General features: G+C 36.2%; 1 protein-coding gene and 1 long non-coding RNA gene across 3 annotated transcripts in view; one reads left to right on the top strand and one right to left on the bottom strand.

Annotated features, from left to right (window-relative positions):
• Positions 1 to 20,265, bottom strand: part of LOC105486220 (arylsulfatase family member J) — an 87,819-nt gene that overhangs the window by 26,746 nt on the left and 40,808 nt on the right. The window lies entirely within an intron of this gene.
• The window catches only part of LOC105486218 (uncharacterized), a 93,781-nt gene that overhangs the window by 61,604 nt on the left and 11,912 nt on the right, over positions 1 to 20,265 (top strand). The window contains exon 3 of the long non-coding RNA XR_011621075.1: positions 2,064 to 2,291. This is a non-coding gene — a long non-coding RNA (uncharacterized lncRNA). The remainder of the gene's footprint in view (positions 1 to 2,063; positions 2,292 to 20,265) is intronic.

Raw genomic sequence — 20,265 nt, 5'->3', positions numbered from 1 at the left:
TAACAGATACGTTTCCAAAACATTATCCAAATACTGCATCTATTACCCTGGGAAAGCCTCCCCATTTTTGACCACAGGTTTCTCAGCTAATTGTATTCTGGGAAGCACCCAGAAAGAACCATTAAAATTCACTGCAGTCAAAGCTGTTTTTTACAGTGTTGCTTCTCTTAGTGCCCATTGCCCCCTTTCCTGTACCAGTGAGAGGAATCATGTGTCCTCATGCTCTGCCTTGCCTGCCACCTCCTTTCAAAATTTGTGTTATAACATCCAAAACTATCACCTTCATATTATTGAGCTTTTGCAATCCTGGAAAGCAAAATGTTGTTTTAGCTGTCTTTTTACCAAGATACGAGACACAGATTCTCAAAGTTAATTAAAGGGTATTTTATAATAATATAAGTGAAAATGCATGTAAAAGTGCAATGATTAGCGAAAAATTATGTTCAGAAGCTGTATTAATGAAGTTCTTATATGTCACATTCAGAAAAAAATTGTATTAGAACACAAGCTAAAAATAAATCATTCATCACAATATAGTTAGAGGAATATTAAGAGAATAATAAGTGATTTGACCTACTAAAAGAGAATTACATTATTTCCCTTTGAAATTTACCAGCATATTATTAGAATCTTCAATATGATTCTTATGAATCTTCAGTATGATTCTTCAATATGAACACTTACCAATAACTCTGAAGTTCTATTATGCATCCTTTATATTAGGTTTATTTTACTTTGAATTGTTATCCTGTAAAACAATATAACTGCAAATCAAAATGGCAAAACCATTTCAAAGAATTTCTATGTCTCAGTTTCCTAATTTGCATGAAATGGGATTAATAATAACACTTTTCTCACTGAGTTACCATGAGGATTAAATGAGCTAATAAATGTGAGGTATGCAGAATAATGCCTAACACATAGAAACACAATATTTAAAAAATTACAGAGTTCCATATGGTTATTAGAATTTTATCAACCTTACATTTCCCAACCTATTGGTTATTATCTACTCTCACCTAACCAATGGGTAATAAGAATCTCTAATAAACCACCACTTGTCAACTTTTGGTGCAGTAACAAAGAAGAATATCACAATTATCAGAAAACATGACTCAGACACACCTTCCTTTTCCAACTACATATCTCCACAAGGCTGAATTGTCCTCATATACTTCAACAGAAACAACAAATAGCAATGAGAAATCCAGCTATCTTCTATTACAGTAGACATTAAAGAGATTTGAAAAAATGACAAATAATGCTACTTTTCAGTACTCATCTTTTATAGAATATCTTTATATTATAAAATATTTATATTATGTGTAAAAGACTTGTTATTACTTTTGAATGAATAAATAATTTTCAAAATTTTTCAGTTTTAGTTTATATTATGGTAAAAATCAATAGATGTAACTCAGATAAATGAAAGTTGTTTGGGGTCTTTAGTGATTTGTAAGAATACAAATGGGTCCTAATGCCAAAAAGTTTGAGAACTGCTAACGTCTAAAATTTCTTTAAATTATTTTATGGTTAAAAATTTCTGAATAGATATATTAATGCCAATTTATGTCAAACATTCTTTCTTTAGATTTTAAAAATCTCACATTATAAAACCTAAATAACATGATTTTATGATACAGTGTTTTGCAGTAAAAAGAATATGAGATTTGGATTTTCAATTCTAATACTGAATCCATTACTAATGCTGTAGTAAGATAAAAAATATTATTATTATTTTGAGACAGGGTCTCATTCTGTCACCCAGGCTGGAGTGCAGTGGCATGATCACAGTTCAGTGCAACCTCAACCTCCCAGGTTTAAGTGATCCTCCCACCTCTGCCTCCTGAGTAGCTGGTACTACAGGCACATGTCACCATGCCTAGAACATTTTTTCTTTAAATTATCTTTAATGTCAAAATATTAGGCTGATCCTGGCATCATTCATGTCAGTGGTGAAATTTTTCCATATTGCTTTCTTCAACTTTTAGAGTATTTGGCTCTGGTTTTTACAAAAAGTTAAAAATGAATAACTATATTAATACCATTTTTTTCCTATCTAGGTTGCCCTGAAGCTGAGATATGTGTAGTCCTAGACTAGAAGATGAGATTCAGCTGAGACCAAGGGCTCAGTTGCAGAAATAAGTGATCATGAGGCTGTGAAATCCTAATAACAAACTGAAATCCTTGAAAGACTACTGGACTACTAGAAATAGAAACCAGTCTTACATAGTGAAATCTCAAAGAAAAGGCCAAACCAAGGTGACAGCAAAGTTACACCATAGACTTAGGTAAGTCACTTCTCTATGTATTCACATCTGATTCTGTAAAGTGGATCAATACTATTTATCTCACAGGCTTGTTTTAAAAGATTACATGTGTTAATGTAAATGAAATATCTACATAAATTACAACATGCTCAACAAACTGTTATTGTTGATATTGTGAAAGTAACCAAAGGAGCCCCGAATGTAGTCAGACCACATGACTTTCAGGTCACGTTCCATCATTTGGCTCTTTCGCTTATCCTTTCTAAACCTAGATTTCTCTATCCATATTAAGTAGAAGGGACATGTGTGATGGTGTGGGCTTTGGGAAGGGGCAGTGTGTGAGGTGGGGAGCCAAAGAGATGGCAGAAGCTTGTTGCTATGCAACACAACCCCATGTTTTTAGAAAAATTAGTAATGCCTTAGAAAAGCACTGCGAATCTTGTGGAGAAAGAAGGAGCTCATGACTCAGCATGACAAGGAGAGGAACCTGAAAGATAGGTAAATGCAGGAGGGCAGCCTGAAAAAGGGTAAGAAATGTTGGGTGTTGAAGTAGTTTTGTACCTAGCAGGAACCCTGCTTGTAAAGTGAGTATTATTAAAGATTTATTAAAGTTTTATTAAAGATTTTTTTTTTTTTGGCAGGAGCTAGAAACAAGCTGCTTCTATAGAAATAAAGCACTTCCTTCTTGTGTATTGTATACCATGCTGTCTACCCCTTCACATTTTAATGAAAGAGAGGACCAATTAATATTCTTTCATATATTTGTTGGAGTAGGAACTTAGAGCTGACAGTTACAGTTTCTGAGAGTTAAAAAAATTAAAAACACTGTTTTGCCAAAGATCATAATTGTTTTCTAACTCTTATACAAGATGATTTTGGTGAGGATAAAAAGGTTTCCACAGAGTATTCATGTTTGCATGAGTGTTCAGATGTAAAATATTCTATAGAAAAGCATCAATAGGTAATAGATGCAGATGAGCAGACTCAAAACACACATTCATAAAACACAATAAAAATCATCCAGATCACTTTGCAACATCCCTGTACATTGTGGACAATAATATGTTTTCAGAAACAAGTCCAAATAACTATTGGTGATACCCTAAAGAAGCATCCTAGTCGACATTAAGAAAACTCTTCAAAACACTAACAAAATTTCTTCTATCAAATAAGGAGTCTGAAATTAGGGAGCCTCAAGGGGGTTTCAGTTCTAACATTCTGTAAGTCAATGGCTTTTATTAGCCACTAAAAGCTGAAATATAGACTAAATTCTCCTAAAATTAAACATTTGTTTAAAAAGACAAATCATAAAGAATTCAGAAGGCTGTAAGTCTCTTTGGAGGCTGACAGAAGTGTGGCATGTAGTTATTATCGAAGTCCATGAGGGGACAAGAGTTCTGAGCAATGTCTATTTTGAGTGTCAACTATGAGAAAGTCAATCTGGCAAGCATTTTATATACATCATCCTATTTTAGAGTAAAAATGAAGTTTTAGAAGTTTTAAGTATCAGTGAGGCCCAGGAAACCACAAATGTCACATTCATATTCTCGAACAATTTAATCTGAAGCACTGACAAGCATTAGAAGACATTAAATAAAGAGAAGTGGCATTAATAATAAGAGCCTGGAATATTAAAGCTGAGCTTGCTACATGACCTGAGATAGCTGGACTGTATAGGTGCTGCATGGAGTTGATTTAGATTCATCCAACAAAGAGAGAGTGAAGTATATTGTTTGTAATTCCCTGAAACACACACACACACACACACACACATACACACACTTCAAATAATTGTAATTGTGAAACCAAAATAAAGAACTAAAAATCATAAGCTCAAACTTAAATAAAACCATGGGCCATAAAAAATTGATTACAAGCCTTGAGAGAAAAGAATCTTGCTGACATATGTGCTTTGTAACTTCCATAAACTGTGCTGAGTATTACTCATTTCAGTAACAGAAGGAAGTGTACAAAGAACAGGTCTGTTAGGACTTTGGGGTGGGATGTGTGTTAGTAAAAGACTTAGTTAAGATTCCTTAGTTAAGATTCTTTTTGCTTATATAAGCTCTTTTTCTTATTATCTTGGATGATAGCTTTTCCGTTTTAACGTTGACTGAGAAGGGGCAAAGGCTCTCAAAGTTATTCACCTGAAACTACAAAATGTATTTAAAAGCATAAGGAATGTAACTTTTAACCAAGGCTCTGGGCTCTAGATATCACAAAGCCAGTTAGATTCAATGGCTTGTTATGGTGAATTTTATCTACCCAGGCTGTAAACAAAGCCACCAGGTTAGTGAATATTAATCCACTACTTTAGGAATAATCTCGCTAGCCTTGTGTTAATTCAACTTGTCACATAGCCTAGTTTCTCTTCTTAGTCAGATTGCTACTGCATTTTGAGGTCAGCTTTTTAAATTTTTATTTATTTATTTATTTTTTGCAAACTACTGAAATAAAGACTACATCTAGCAGTTTCTCAGCCAAATATGACATACAATTTCATCTTTCACAATAGCCACATGCAGGCAACCTGGGTACAACAACCAAGAATGGAATACCTTGGTGAAAACTTCAGGTGGCCAGTGAGTCTAAATAAATGGGCAAATAGTTTAGACTATGTAAGGAATTCTCAAATAGTTCTAAGAAGAAATCAAATAATAGCCATCATGCTTGAATGACATGGGCAGGGCAGTTGTTTCTTTCTCTTGTGATCCAGCTTCCCCATACGAATGTGAAAGAAAGCAGTATCAACATCATAGTTTGTGAGGAAGGTGAAGTAATATCTACTACAAGAAAGAACATTTTAAAAATCAAGGAAGTATCTCTGTCTCTAATTCTTTTCCCAAGGGACATTTTCTGATTAAGTAAAATCTCATGCCTTAGTCAAAGATAATATGTTAGAAAAGTACTGTGCTGAAATTCATGGTGTGAAATTACAGACCAGCCCAAATCAAATATTGTTATTCAATTTTAAATAGCTTCAATTACTAAGAGTTTGTAATCAACAAAGAAATATAATTTAACACTTAATTTTCATATTTGATATGTAAATAGGAGGATTACTAACAAATATTCTAATTATTCTTTATGATTTACTATTGGTCCATGTTTAATTATGAAATGTGTAACAAGATATCATCCCATCAGCTCTATTGCTATGTACTATATTTCCTGCAAATATATTAGACATGTTCTATAGTTGATGGACATAATGGTAGATTCAACTCTGATCAATCACTGTTATATTTTCACTACCTGGAAAATGACAATATTTACAGCTGTCTTCATGCTTTTACTTATACATTATAGAAAACAAGAAAGTGCTATTTGATAATAATTAGATAGCATCAAACAGATTTTAGAGTAATATGAAACAGTGTAACAATTTAGAATGCTCTATCTGGTGATTTGTTAAACATGCCAATTTTGCTTGGTTATATGAAAGCAATTTTCTTTAGTATGAGTCAGATTCTTTCCAGGGTACTCCATGGAACAGTGCAATTTGTTGTACTACATACAGAAATGTTAAATGACCTATGTAAAGTTTAATTTTGTATGTCAACTTGGCTAGGATATGGTAACCAGATAGTGTTCTAGATGTTTCTGTAAAAGTATATTTAAAGATGAGATTATAATTTAAGTCAGTTGACTTTGAGTAAAACAGATTACCCTCATCATGTGGATGGGCCTCTCTGAATTAGTGGAAAGCCTTAATAAAAAAAGACTGATGTCTCCTGAAGACGATGGAATTCTGCCGGCAGGTTGCCTTAGGACTTGATCTGCTGCATTGGGTCTTCCTCCCCCGGGTCTCCAGCCTGCTGGCCTATCCTGTAGATTTTGGGCTTGCTAGTCTCCATGGCTGCATGGGCCAATTCCTTAAAATAAATTTATTTCTGTCTGTTTATATACATCCTACTGTTCTCTTTCTCTACAGAAGGCTAATGCAAACTATTTCTTGGAATAATAAAAGATACCTTTAAAGTGTCTTAGAAATACATTATTCTTGAATGCCTTTGATATTTCTTGAACTTTCAGGGAATAAAAAATAATATAGAAGCAAAATTTTGAGGAAAATAGCTCTTAGATTTCAGCATATGTAGATCAGAGTAAACTGAATTCTACTTGTTCTTCAGAAGAAAATATGAGACAAAAATTAAGAAAGAGGAAAAAAATTTTATTTCACACTGAAAATTGTAAACAAGTTTCTCTAAATTAGCATTAGATTTTCTCTATTGCTCAATAAAATGGTAAACAGGAAAGTTTTTGTTCTTTAGTTTCTTTTAAAATTTTCTTAGTAAACAAATACTGTCAATGGTGTATACATTTCCAGCATCCTTTCCAGCATCCTATTTGCACTGCCATTGTCCATGTTTAAAATTAAGGGAGGTGGTAGAATGCAGTGATTTAGAATTAGGCTGCAGATCTGCACTGTTGAACATGGGAGGCACTACCTACAAGCAGCTATTTACATTAAAAGTAATTTAACTAAATAAAATGAAAATTCAGTTTCTTAGTTATATTAGCCATATTTCAGATGTTCAATAGCCATTTGTGGCTAGTGGGTACTGTATTGAAGAGTGAAAATGTAGAACATTCCTACAAAAATAAAATGATCCTTTAAAATAAAATTTCCATAAAAATAAAATTGCTATAAAATAAAAGTTCTATTGGATCACCTTTCTCTAGTGTAAGACTGCATAGGTTCAAGTTTAGTTCTGGAGCTAATTATCAAAGTGAATTTGTCTTCTCTGTGCTTTGTTTTCTCATAGATAATATACTAATAATAGAACCTATTACCTTGGATTATCTTGAGAATTAAATATTATAATGTTTGTAATGCACTTGACATTTTATAAGTGTATTAGAGTTTTCTAGTGGGACAGAGCTAATAGGAGATATATATATATATATATATGTATATGTGTATACATATATACATGTTAAGTATTAACTTACACAATCACAAGGTTCCACAATAGGCTGTCTGCGAGCTGAGGAGCAGGGAGAGCCAGTCAGAGTCCCAAAACTGAAGAACTTGGAGTCCAATGTTCAAGGGCAGGAAGCATCCAGCATGGAAGAAAGATTTAGGCTGGGAGGCTAGGCCAGTCTCTCCTTTTCACGTTTTTCTGCCTGCTTTGTATTCACTGGCAAGTGATTAGATGGTGCCCACCAGATTAAGGGTGGGTCCGTCTTTCCCAGCCCACTGACTGAAATGTTAATCTCTTTAGGCAACACCCTCACAGATACACCCAGGATCAAAACTTTGTATCCTTCAATCCAATCAAGTTGACACTCAGTATTAACCATCACAAGTCTACCCCTTGTCAACTTGAACCCATACACATCTCCTGATAATCTTCAAATAAGACAATAATAAGGTCATAATTACACCTAACATAATACAACTATCCTTCATACAACCAGAAGTGCACCAATCCCCACTCAAACACTATTACATAAAGTTTTAACAATACTTAAAAGCTTAAAAAACAATACTTAAAAGTCAATAAATCTTATGACACATGATAAAGGAAAAGAAAATAAAATGAAGATATTTTCTTAGCATAAGTGTTATACATGCACACACATGTTCTTAACAAAAGAGGGAGGAAGTACTCATGACAGTTACAGTCCTTGTTTCTGCAGCTGGTCACGTGGTCCTAGCTGATATTGACTACCTTCTTCTACTACACATTCTGTATTACCTTTGCCCTCTGCAAGCACTTCAGCAGGTTGTGTTTGTTTTTTTTTTTTTCTTCTGGTGGACTGACCCAAACCTTCATTCCTGAGGGGTCTGGAACATTTGTAGTTCTGCCTGGATTGGGCTGTTGTAGTTTCCCATTGACCTTAATCACAGGGCGTGGTAATACTAAGAGATAACCTAATGGACCTCCTGTATCCATGCATACTCTTCCTTACCTCCATTATGGAGTAGTAGACTAATTTCATCTTGATAGTCCGGGTCAATCACCCCAGCCAACACTAACTCCTTTCTTAGCCTGTTGACTTAAAGGTAGGAGGAACCCAAAGTGTCCAGGTGACACTCTTAACTTCCAGTTTAATAGAATCTTTAAGTCTCCTGGTGGCAGTGTTCCTCCCTCTAGAAGTAAGATCTCTAGGCCAGCAGAAGGTAATGTCGCAGGAACAGGGAGCAAAAATTTTGCTAGTGGATCACTAGGGGTGATGGCGAATGGTACCTATTCCACTCCCACCCCTTGATTCCTGGACCCGTGAATCCTGGCTATGGGAGACACAGTACCATATATTGGACACTGATTCAGAGCATACATGGCCTTCTGGAGAACTTTGCCCCAGCCCTGCAAAGTATTGTCACCTAGTTAGCGTTGTAATTGTGATTTCAAAAGGCCATTCCACCATTCTATCAATCTAGCTGCTTCAGGATGATAGGGAACAGGGTAAGACCAATGAATTCCATGAGCGTGAGTCCACTGCCACACTGCTTTAGCTGTAAAGTGAGTGCCTTTGTCAGAGGCAATACTGTATGGAATACCATGATGGTGGATGAGGCATCCCACGAACCCACAGATGGTAGTCTTGGCAGAAGCATTGTGTGCAGGATAGGCAAAGCCATATCTGGAATAAATGTCTATTCCAGTGAGGACAAACCTCTGCCCTTTACATGATGCAAGAGGTCCAATATAATCAACCTGCCACCATGTAGCTGGCTGATCAGCATATCCAGGGCTCAGTGTTGGTCTCTGCTGCTGGCAAATTGGGCACTCAACAGTGGCTGTAGCCAGGTCAGCCTTGGTGCATGGAAGTCCATGTTGCTGAGCCCATGCATAACCTCCATCCCTGCCACCATGGCCACTTTGTTCATGGGCCCATTCGGCAATGACAGGGATGGCTGGGGAAAGAGGCTGAGTGGTGTCTACAGAATGGGTTACCCTATCCACTTGATTATTAAAATCCTCCTCTGCTGAGGTCACCTGTTGGTGAGCACTCACATGGGATACAAATATCTTCACAGTTTTTGACCACTCAGAGAGGTCCATCCACAAACCTATTCCCCAAATTTCTGTGTCACCAATTTTCCAGTCATGCTTCTTCCAAGTCCCTGACCATCCATCCAAACCATTGGCGACAACCCATGAAACAGTATTACTATCATTACACATCCAGCCATTTCTCCTTCCATGCAAAGTGCACAACCAGGTGCACTCCTCAAATTTCTGCCCACTAGAAGATTTCCCTTCACCTCTGTCCTTTGGGGATGTCCTAGAAAGGAGCTAGAGTGCTGCAGCTGTCCACTTTTGGGTGGTTTCTGCATATTGTGCAGAACTACTATGAACCAGACCCTAGTCTTCTCTTCCTTTATCAACTGATCATAGGGAACTCCCCATAAGGCCATTGGTGCATGCTGGGGAGAGAAGGCAGGGTGGCAGGATTGGATACCATTGGTATTTGAGCCACTTCCTCATGTAACTTACTTGTGCCTTCAGGACCTACTAGAGCTAGATCATGTACATACCACTTCCATTCGATGATGGAATGCTGCTGTGCACAACCCACTTTATGGGTAGATGGGTCAGAAAGCACCCAGTTCATGACAGGCACTTCAGGTCACATGGTGACTTGATGACCCATAGTCAAATGTTCAGTTTCCACCAAAGCCAAGTAACAGGTCAAGAGCTGTCTCTCAAAACGAGAGTAGTTATCTGCAGAAGATGGCAGGGTCCTGCTCCAAAATCTAGAGGCTTCTGCTGTGATTCACTTACGGGAGCCTGACAAAGGCTCCAAACAGCATCCCTATCTGCCACTGCCACCTCAAACTCCATTGAATCTGCTGGGTCATATGGTCCAAGTGGCAGAGCAGCTTGCACAGCAGCCTGGACCTGTTGCAGAGAGTTCTCTTGTTCTGGACCCCACTCAAAACTCGTAGCCTTTTGGGTCATTCAATAAAAGGGTCAGAGTAACACACCTAAATGAGGAATGTGTTGCCTCAAAAATCCATTAGCCGTGGTTGTAGGAGGGGCCAAATGCGGCAACTTATCCTTCACCTTAGAAGGAATATCATGACAGACCTCACTCCACTGGAGCCCACACCACTGGACTCATAGAAATTTTACTGAGGTAGAAGGTCCCTGAATTTTAGTTGGATTTATTTCCCATCGTCTGACACACAACTGTCTCACCAATAAGTTTAGTGTGTTTGCTACTTCTTGTTCACTGAATCCAATCAGCATAATGTCATCAATGTAATGGACCAGGGTGATATCTTGCAGAAACAAGAAGTGATCAAGTTCTCTCTGAATAAGATTATCACACAAAGCTGGAGAGTTGATATACCCCTGACATAGGACAGTAAAGGTATATTGTTGGTCTTACAAGCTGAAGGAAAATTGCTTCTGGGGGACCTTATGGACAGGAATGGAGAAAAGGGCATTTGGCAAGTCAGTGGTTGCATACCAGGTACCAGGAGATGTATTAATTTTGTCAAGCAATGAAACCACATCTGGTACAGCAGCTACAGTTGGAATCAGCCACCTGCTTATGCTTAGGAGAATCCATTGTCATTCTCCAAGATCCATCTGTCTTCTACACAGGCCAAATGGAAGAGTTCAATGGGGATGTGGTGGGAATCACCACCCCTGCATCTTTCAAGTCCTTGATGGTGACACTAATCTCTGCAATCCATCCAGGGACACAATATTATTTTTGACTCACTATTTTTCTAGGTAGAGGCAGCTTTAATGGATCCCATTTGGCCTTTCCCACCATAATAGCCCTTACCCTACCAGTCAGGAAGCCAATGTGTGGGTTCTGCCAGCTGCTAAGTATGTCTATGCCAGTTATGCATTCTGGTACTGGGGAAATGACCACAGAATGAGTCTGGGGACACATTGTACCTGCTGTGAGTCAGACCTGAGCTAAAATCCCATTAATTACCTGACCTTCATAAGCCCCTACTTTAACTGGAGGACCACAGGATGTTTTGGGTTCCCCGGAATTAATGTCAGCTCAGAGCCAGTGTCCAGTAGTCCCAGAAATATCTGATTATTTCCCTTTCCTCAATGCTCAGTTACCCTTGTAAAAGGCCGGAAGTCTCCTTAGGGAAGGATGGGAGAAAGATTCATTGCATAAAATGTCTGTAATGTAGTGGGGTCCTTGCTCAAGAGGAACCAGCCTCCCGTTCATTCAAGGGGTTTGGGATGTGTAAACTGGATAAAGTCTGGAAATTGATTGAGGAGCTGTGATTCTCTGTTTTTAGAATTCAAAATAGTCTTTTGTCCATTCGACCCAGAAGTTTTCTCATTATATAAATTAAGTAGGAATGCAGTAGGCTTCCTATCAATTTCACTTCTAGGAACACTGTGATTAATTAGCCAGTGCTAGAGGTCTACACGAGTCAGGCCATTCTGATTGCAGCTTTGTCTCTGCTGTCCATTATGGTGGCTACACCCACCTTGCCTTTGATGGTTGAGTGCTGCCACTTGGCCCCTGCCACCTCAGGATCCAATTATTCCCATTGTGTTTACATTTTGTAGTTGAGTGACTGTGGTTCCCACTGTTAGATCTGACATACAGAGAAGAGCAATTACAGGGCTCTTCAAAGATGCAGGTACTGCCCTCACAAATCTGTTTTGCAAGGCACTGATCAAGGGTATGTCTTCTAGACCCTCCCAGCTGGGATGAATAGGTTTAAAGTGACAAATCTACTCCACCATCCCAATCTCCCTAAGCCTTTGGATCCCTTCCTCTACATTAAACCAGGGGAGATCAGGCATTTCCACTTCGCTCACAGTGGACCATCTTTAAATTCATATTTAGCTAACCAAACAAATAAACAATTAAAACCTGTTTTGACTCCTCGAGCTGTAATATTCAAAGCAGAGTCCCTACTTAGTGGGCCCAAATCAAGAAATTTAGCCTGATCCAACTCTATGTTTCTTCTACCATTATCCAGTACCCTTAATATCCATTCCCATGCCTCTTCTCCAGATTGCTGTTTATATAAATTAGAGAATTCAAAACATACTTTTCGAGTGTAGCACATCTCCTCATGGGTTACTCTCTGAAACTCACCTCTAGGGGCCCACTGGGACTTTAGTCTAGTTATAGGTCTAGAAAGAAACAGGGGTGTTGGGGTGGCTCTTGAGGAGAATCATTATCTTGCCTGGCAACTGCCTCAGAGGAGGCCATCACTGTTGCCTCAGGCAGCACGGGGTTTATCTCCTCAGACAAAGGTGGAAAGGCTGATGGCAGCATGGGTTGGGGCGGGCGGGATGTTGCCACTACTGGGGATGGGGAAGTTGTCCCTTTCGGCAAAAAAGGTTCATCAGAGTTTACAAACTCAGTGTCCCCAGCTTTATCAGGGTCCACACACACGTCCCCATTCCAAGTTGTAGGGTCCCATTCTTTTCCAATCAATGCCCTCACTTTAACAGTAGACACCTGGTGAGGCTCTGCATGCACCTTTTTTGGCATGTCAGCCACTCTCATGATAAGAGTTTGTGTCTGTTTTTCCACAATTTCAGCTCTTTCTCTACAGGAGATAAGACTCTCACTCAGGGCAATCTTAGCAGAGTTGAGGCTCAGTATCTACTTCTGAAGCCATGGGACAGAATCTCTTAGTTCATCATTTTCTTTCATCAGTTTGTCAACTGAACTTAGGAACAACCAACCAGCTTAATTATGTTCCTTGGTTCTCCACATATGGTCAAAGGTATTATGTATAAAGTCACTAAACTCCTTGCCTCTCACAAGTAGTGAGTGAATCAGGAGTGTCAAATGCATTGATTTTGCACAACTGTCTAAACAGTTCATGTCAAGGGCTATCAGTGTTCTCTATGCTATTAGAAGTAGAGTCCTTAGCATTTTGGGGTCTAATCAAATTAAGGAGCCAACTCCAGAAACCCCAAAACCAATGAAAGAACTCTATCCTTAATATTCTATTCCTCTAGAGCCATCCCTGGTACCCAAATCTGTATTAGTCAGGGTTCTCTAGAGGGACAGAACTAATAGAAATGGGAGTTTAGTAAGTATTAACTTACCCAATCACAAGGTCCTACAATAGGCTGTCTGCAAGCTAAGGAGCAAGGAGAGTCAGTCAGAGTCCCAAAACTGAAGGACTTGGAGTCTGATATTTGAGCACAGGAAGTATGCAGCATGGGAGAATGATGTAGGCTTGGAGGCTAGGCCAGTCTCACCTTTCCATGTTTTTCTGCCTGCTTTATATTTGCTGCCAGCTGATTAGATTGTGCCCACCAGATTAAGGGTGGGTTGCCAGACTCAAATGTTAATCTCCTTTAGCAACGCCCTCACAGACATACTCAGGATTAATATTTTGTATCCTTCAATCCAATCAAATTGACATCCCATATTAACCATCACAATAACCATTCAATAATTGGTAGTTTTTATTATTAGTAAATTATTACAGCCCCCAGTTTGAAAGTGAACTTTTTTTTTTTATAACTTAATTCTAAAATTTTGAAGTATAAATAAATGTACATAAAAGGCTACCCTTTTACTTTGGTTGACATTCTACATTTTAAGCAAGAAGAAAAACAAGAATAGAATATTCCTCTTCATTAACAACTTTACTCTCCTCTTGGACCTACTGTGATCCAAGATTAAGTGAAAAGAAGAAGGAAAAGGAATTAATGAGATAACCACAACATAAAGGGTACAGAAGAAGGAGGCTATTTGAGCTATGAAAGGAGCAGCCATTGTTTCCATCTGCTTACAGTAGAGTAACGCCACCCTTAACAAAGAAGATGTAATCTCCCATACTCCATGCCTCATTTTATGTTACTAGTATTTCTATAAAAGTGAATGTCTTCAGTAAACTAATTTTACCAGTTATGATTAAAAATACATTTTAAATTATTTTGGAATCTGGAGAGGTTAAATATGTTTCTTCTCTGAGCAAGCAAGCCTTACATGCAGGCAGGACCTCATGTCAAGGGGCTCAGGGTATTTGCAAGAAAAAGGTAATAATTGCAAGACCAAATAAATAATAGATATAAAAAATAATAATAACAATTAGAATCGAATGGAAACACAAGAAATAGCTCGATCCAGGAGACACTAAAATGTAATTTTAATACCTGAATCAAAATAAACCAAAATGTAAACACAGGTGTCATGAAATAATTAATCCCAATCAGTAGAGAATGATGAGAATTCATAACAAATAAACAAACTATGGCTGGAACTGTATACTTCCATGCTGCTTGCAAGAAACCAAGACTTCAACTATAATGACCCACATAAACTGAAAGCAAAGGAATGGAAAAAGATAGTCCATGCAACTAGAAACTTAAAAAGACCAGGAGTAGCTATACTTTCTACACTTATATCAGATAAAAATAGACTACAAATCAAAGACAGTAAAAACTGACAAAAAAGGTCACCGTGTAATGATAAAGTGGCCAATTTAGCAAGAGACTACAACTGTAAATATCTATGCACTGAACACCAGAGCTCCCATGTATATAAAGCAAATATTAGTAGATCTAAAGGTAGTGATGAACTGTAATGTAATCACAGTAGGGAACTTCAACACCCCGCTCTCAGTAATAGACAAATTATCCAGATAGAAAATCAACAACAACAAAAAAGTTAAACTAGACATTAGACTAAGAGCCCTAATTGACATATACAAAATGTTTAACCCAGAATACATATTATTTTCATCAGCAAATGGAACATTTTCCGGAATAGGCCATATCTTAGGCAACAAAACAAGTCTCGAAAAATCCAATACAGTAGAAATCATATCAAATATCTTTTTTGACCAATATGGAATAAAACCAGAAATCAACTGCAAGGGGAACCTTGGAAACTGCACAAACACATGCTCCTGAATGACCAGTGGGTCAAAGAATAAATTAAGAAGAAAAATTTAAATTTTCTCCAAACAAATTAAAATTGATATATAACATACCCAAATCTATGGAACACAGCAAAAACAGTATGAAGAGGAAAGTTTATAGCAATAAATGCCTATGTAAAAAAAGTAGAAAAACTTCAGATAAACAATCTAATGATGCACCTTAAGAAATAGAAAAGCAAGAGCAAATTAAACTCAACCTTAGTAGAAGAAAAGAAATACTAAAGGTCAGATTGTAAATAAGTAAAATTGAGCTAACAAAACAATACAGAAGATCACTTAAGTGAAAAGTTGGTATTTTGAAGAGATAAACAGAATTGACAAACTTTTAAGCTAGACTAAAAAGAAAACAGAGAAGACCTAAATAAATAAAATCAGAAACAAAAAAGGAGACATAACAAATGAGACCACAGTAATATAAAGAATCTTTAGAGACTATTACAAACAACTTTATGCCAACAAGTTAGAAAACCTAGAATACATGGATAAATTGGTAGATGCATACAGCCTGCCAAAATAGAACCATGAAGAAACAGAAAATCTCAGCAAACCTATAGGTAATGAGATCGAAACTGTAATAAAATGTCTCTCATCTAAGAAAAACCCTCATGGCTTCACTGGTGAATTTTATCAAACATTTAAAGAGAAACCATTACTAATTCTACTAAAAATCTTCAAAAAAAAAAAAAAATAGAAGAAAAGAGAATGCATTAAAGCTCATGCTACCAGGCCAGTGTTGCTCTGATACCAAAACCAGACAGACATACAACAAAAAAGGAAAACTACAGGCCAATATCAGTGATGAACAGGGATGCAAAAATTATCAACAAATCCTGGCAAACTCAATTCAACTCCTCATTAAAAAGGTTTTCACAATCATCAAGTGGGATTTCATCCTAGGGATGCAAGGATGGCTCAAAATAAGTAAATGAATGAATTACTTATATTAACAGAATAATTATCACAATAAATTATATCACATTAACAGAAGCAAGGAAAAAACCCATATTATGATTTTAATAGATGCTGAAAAAACTTCCGATAAAATTCAACATATGACAAACCTTCACCAAACTGGGTATGAAGGAACATACTTTAAAATAATAAAAGCCATATATATGATAAACCCATAGTCAACATCATACTGAACAAGGAAAAATTAAAAGCTTTTCCTCTAAGATCTGAAACAGCACAAGGATTCCTGTTTTTAGCATTTTTGCAGAATTATGTTTATTAAACATAATAGTGGAAGTCCTGGCCAGAGCAATTAGACAAGAGAAAGAAAGAAAATGCATCCAAATTGGCAAAAAAGAAGTCAAATTTACCTTGCATGCAGACAACATGGTCTTGTATTTAGAAATGCCTGAAGACTACCAAAAAACTGTTGGAATTGATAAAGGAATTCAATAAATTTGCAGGACACAAAATTAAGATACACCCCAATTAAAATGACTTATATCAAAAAGACATTAAATAACGGATGCTGGCAAGGATGTGGAGAAAGGGAACTTTGTACACTGCTGGTGGAAATATACACTAGTACACCCACTATGGAAAACAGTATGGAGGTTTCCCAAACAACTAAAACTAGAGCTACCATGTAATCCAGCAAATTCCACGGCTGGGTGTATACTCAATATATTGAAGATACATCTGCACTCCCATGTTTATTGCAGCAATATTTGTAATAATCAAAATATGAAATCAACCTAAATGTTCATTAATAGATAAAAAATGTGGTATATAGGTATACACAAGAGAATTATTCATCAATAAAAAAGAATTAACTCCTGTCATTTCCAGCAACATGGATGGAATTGTAGGTCTTTATATTAAGTAAAAGAGGTCAGGCACAGAAAGATAGATTTTGCATGTTTCCACTCATATATGGGAGCTAAAAAATATCATGTCTTTGAGATTGAAGTAGATTGAGAGTAGATTGGTGATCACCAGTAAAGTCAGTAAGGTGACTATAGTCAATATTAATTAATTGTACATTTCCAAATAGCTAGAAGAGAATAATTTGAATGTTCCTATTATGAAGATGAATATTTAAGATGAATATCCCATTTACCTTGACTGGATTATATGAGTGTATTTTATTGATACCTATTAGATGTGCATATTTTCAGGCTACATGAGATAATTTAATATAAATATAATATAAACATAAATGTGATACTTTAATATAATTTCACATGCACCCTGAAAATATATATGTCTACTAGGTATCAACAAAAAATTTCTTAATTAATAATTTTAAATTGTGTATTCTAAACCTTGGGATTTATCTTTTACTACACTGGAATATGAATTGACCCAAGAAATAAGAGCAAACTAAGCCACTTTTCCAGTGCAAATCTGAATTAGAAATTAATCTATTTTCTTAATTTGATGGATTGGTCAATTATTTCTCTACTTTCCCATTTAGCCTAAGTATATACTATGATTCTCAAACTTTCCCTAAAATGGGAATTAACAATGTCTGGATTTCAAATTACTTTCCTTCTGAAAGTCTGTATAAAACTTTAAAATGTATTTTAAACATTCTTTCAACACTGAGGTAATTAACTAAGGATAGCTAGTCAGGAAATTAAATGTCAAAACCAAATAATTGGAGAAGGTACTGTCTGTTATATCCTCGTGATAATTTGCAATGTAAATAAATGCAAAATATGATGTTTTCACCTACAAAAAGCACTGTGATCATTTAGACAACAGCTCTGACTTAGTTTGATCTTTTCCTCATTCATATAGTAAATATTTATTGAGCAGCTTCGGTGAGTAAGGCACAGTTTTTGCTGCCGTGAGGAATGTCAAGCAAGATATATAAAAAGGAGCTAAATAAGAAGGACAAGACATAGAAATGTACATGAGACAGAAAACCCTTTGGGTGTTCTAAAGAGGAGGAAGCTAGTTCTGGCTGACTAGACAGAAAAATAAGGAAAGGGTTCACGTCATGTGGCTTATAAGCTAGTAAAGAGTAGTATCTGAGTCTTACCATTGTGGCTGTCCCTTTTGTACATACATTCTGAAATAAAATTATCACTTAAAAGGTCATTGAATGAATGAGTAAATAAGTAGATGAATGCATTTTCTGTGTATGTATGTCCATGGAACAGGCTGCCATTCAAAAGGAAAAGGATGTATCTGCTATCCCCCCAAAAAAGACATTTGCACGTTGTGGTAACCAGAAGTGGGTCAGATGTATTCCAAGGGAGAATCTGATTTAGCAGTAAAATATGAAATGAAGACTACTTGAAAAACACATGTATGACTTCCATTAGGTAGGTGCTTCCCACACTTCATATATAAACACTTGAATTTGTAATTTCTGGTGTACATAATAGCTATTCAACAAATAAATGTATAAATACATGAAGAAGTGAATGTTGAATGTTAAATAATATTTACTATCAAATCAGCTTGTTCATTTCCATTTTAGCATATTCTAAAATGATCATACTGTTGTTACTTGCCCCTCATTCACTGCCCACTAGGATGTCAGGCTCCATGCAGCCAGGGCCTTTTCTGGCATCTTTATCACTGTGTTGATGTATTGTACAGTGCCTGATGCACATGTAACCCAAATGGTGCAACATTAGTAAAAGCATTAATGTAGAAGCATGGCAGAGTGGATAAGACAGTAAAATTAACTATTATAAACAAGTAAATTTGCCTTGAAAAATAGACTCATCACTGATAAGTGATATTTGTTGAATTTTTATGTTTTATGTGTCATTGGGCAGGATACTATATGGGATTTAAGTACTAAAAACCAGAAAAATAATACAAAAAATTACAGATTTTGTTTATAATTCATGTTCATAAAATGAAGACAACATAATCTTCTCCACTATAACCCATCAAGACATTAAACATTTTGATTTGACTAGAGAATGTTGCTATGTAAAGAAGACAAACTTTTAACAGCTAGAATGAAAATGAACTAAGTTTAAAAAAAAAAATTCAGTTCTACTTTTTTACTACACTAAAATAATCTAACCACAAAATTAGTTATTAAAAATATTTTAAAAGGCAGCATGCCTCCCTGTCAAATCAGAATCAGATTCATTGTAGGCTTTCCTTAATCTAAAAATAATTAGAAGGGCACTGTCATTAATCATAAAGGTGATGCTACTTTATTATAGCTCAAATACCAAAGTATTTTTATTTTGGAACTCATAAAAGCAGAATAATAATGAAGCAAAATGTTAAAAAAATCACCTTTGAGAATACAATAAACATTTGGTTATTTCAGATAAAATATTAATGTGTCTTTAACATCTGTTCATATGTTCATGTCCTTGCTTTTCATTATACTGTACTGAGTCTGAGAACACAAGAACATTACTGCAGCTAAGAGCACGCAATCTTGTAAAATTCAACACATACACAAAACTATTTTCAAAGAAAATTAACCAATATAGAAAAACATATACTATCATTTATTAATAAATGTGTTCACTCAATAAGTAATATTCACTGATTATGAACATATTCTGGTTATAATTTCAGTGGTACTGGGAAGATTCATTTCCTTCAATATCTGCTCTATGCAAGGGCCAGAGATTCTCAATGTTCACACATTATTTATGTTATACTTTTTCTACCACTTTTGACCACGAATAATTGTTCAAATCATGCTAATGATCCTGTAGTGACACACAAGAACACGAACCCTTAGGAAGAATTAGATCCTGCTGAATCAAAGCCACAGAAAAGCTCCAGATGCCTAGAAAATATGGATAATAAAGTAGGTATTGATGGAGCATACCTCAAAATAATGAGAGCCATTTATGACAAACCCACAGTCAATATCATACTGAATTAGCAAAAGCTGGAAGCATTCTCCTTAAAATGGCCACAAGAAAAGGATGCCCTTTCTCACCACTCCTATTCAACATAGTATTGGAAGTTCTGACCAGGGCAATCAGGCAAGAGAAAGAAATAAAGTGTATTCATATAGAAACAGAGGAGGTCAAATTGTCTGTGTTTGCAAATGACATGATCCTATATCTAGAAAATCCCATCATCTCAGCCTAAAAGTTACTTAAGCTGATAAGTAACTTAAGCAAAGTCTCAGGATACAAAATCAATGTGCAAAAATCACAGGCATTCCTATACACCAACAGC

This window comes from Macaca nemestrina, chromosome 3 (genome assembly GCF_043159975.1).
Source record: "Macaca nemestrina isolate mMacNem1 chromosome 3, mMacNem.hap1, whole genome shotgun sequence".
NCBI classification, from domain to species: domain Eukaryota; kingdom Metazoa; phylum Chordata; class Mammalia; order Primates; family Cercopithecidae; genus Macaca; species Macaca nemestrina.
The sequence above is the reverse complement of the archived record's forward strand: the minus strand, read 5'-3'. Positions and strand labels throughout refer to the sequence as shown.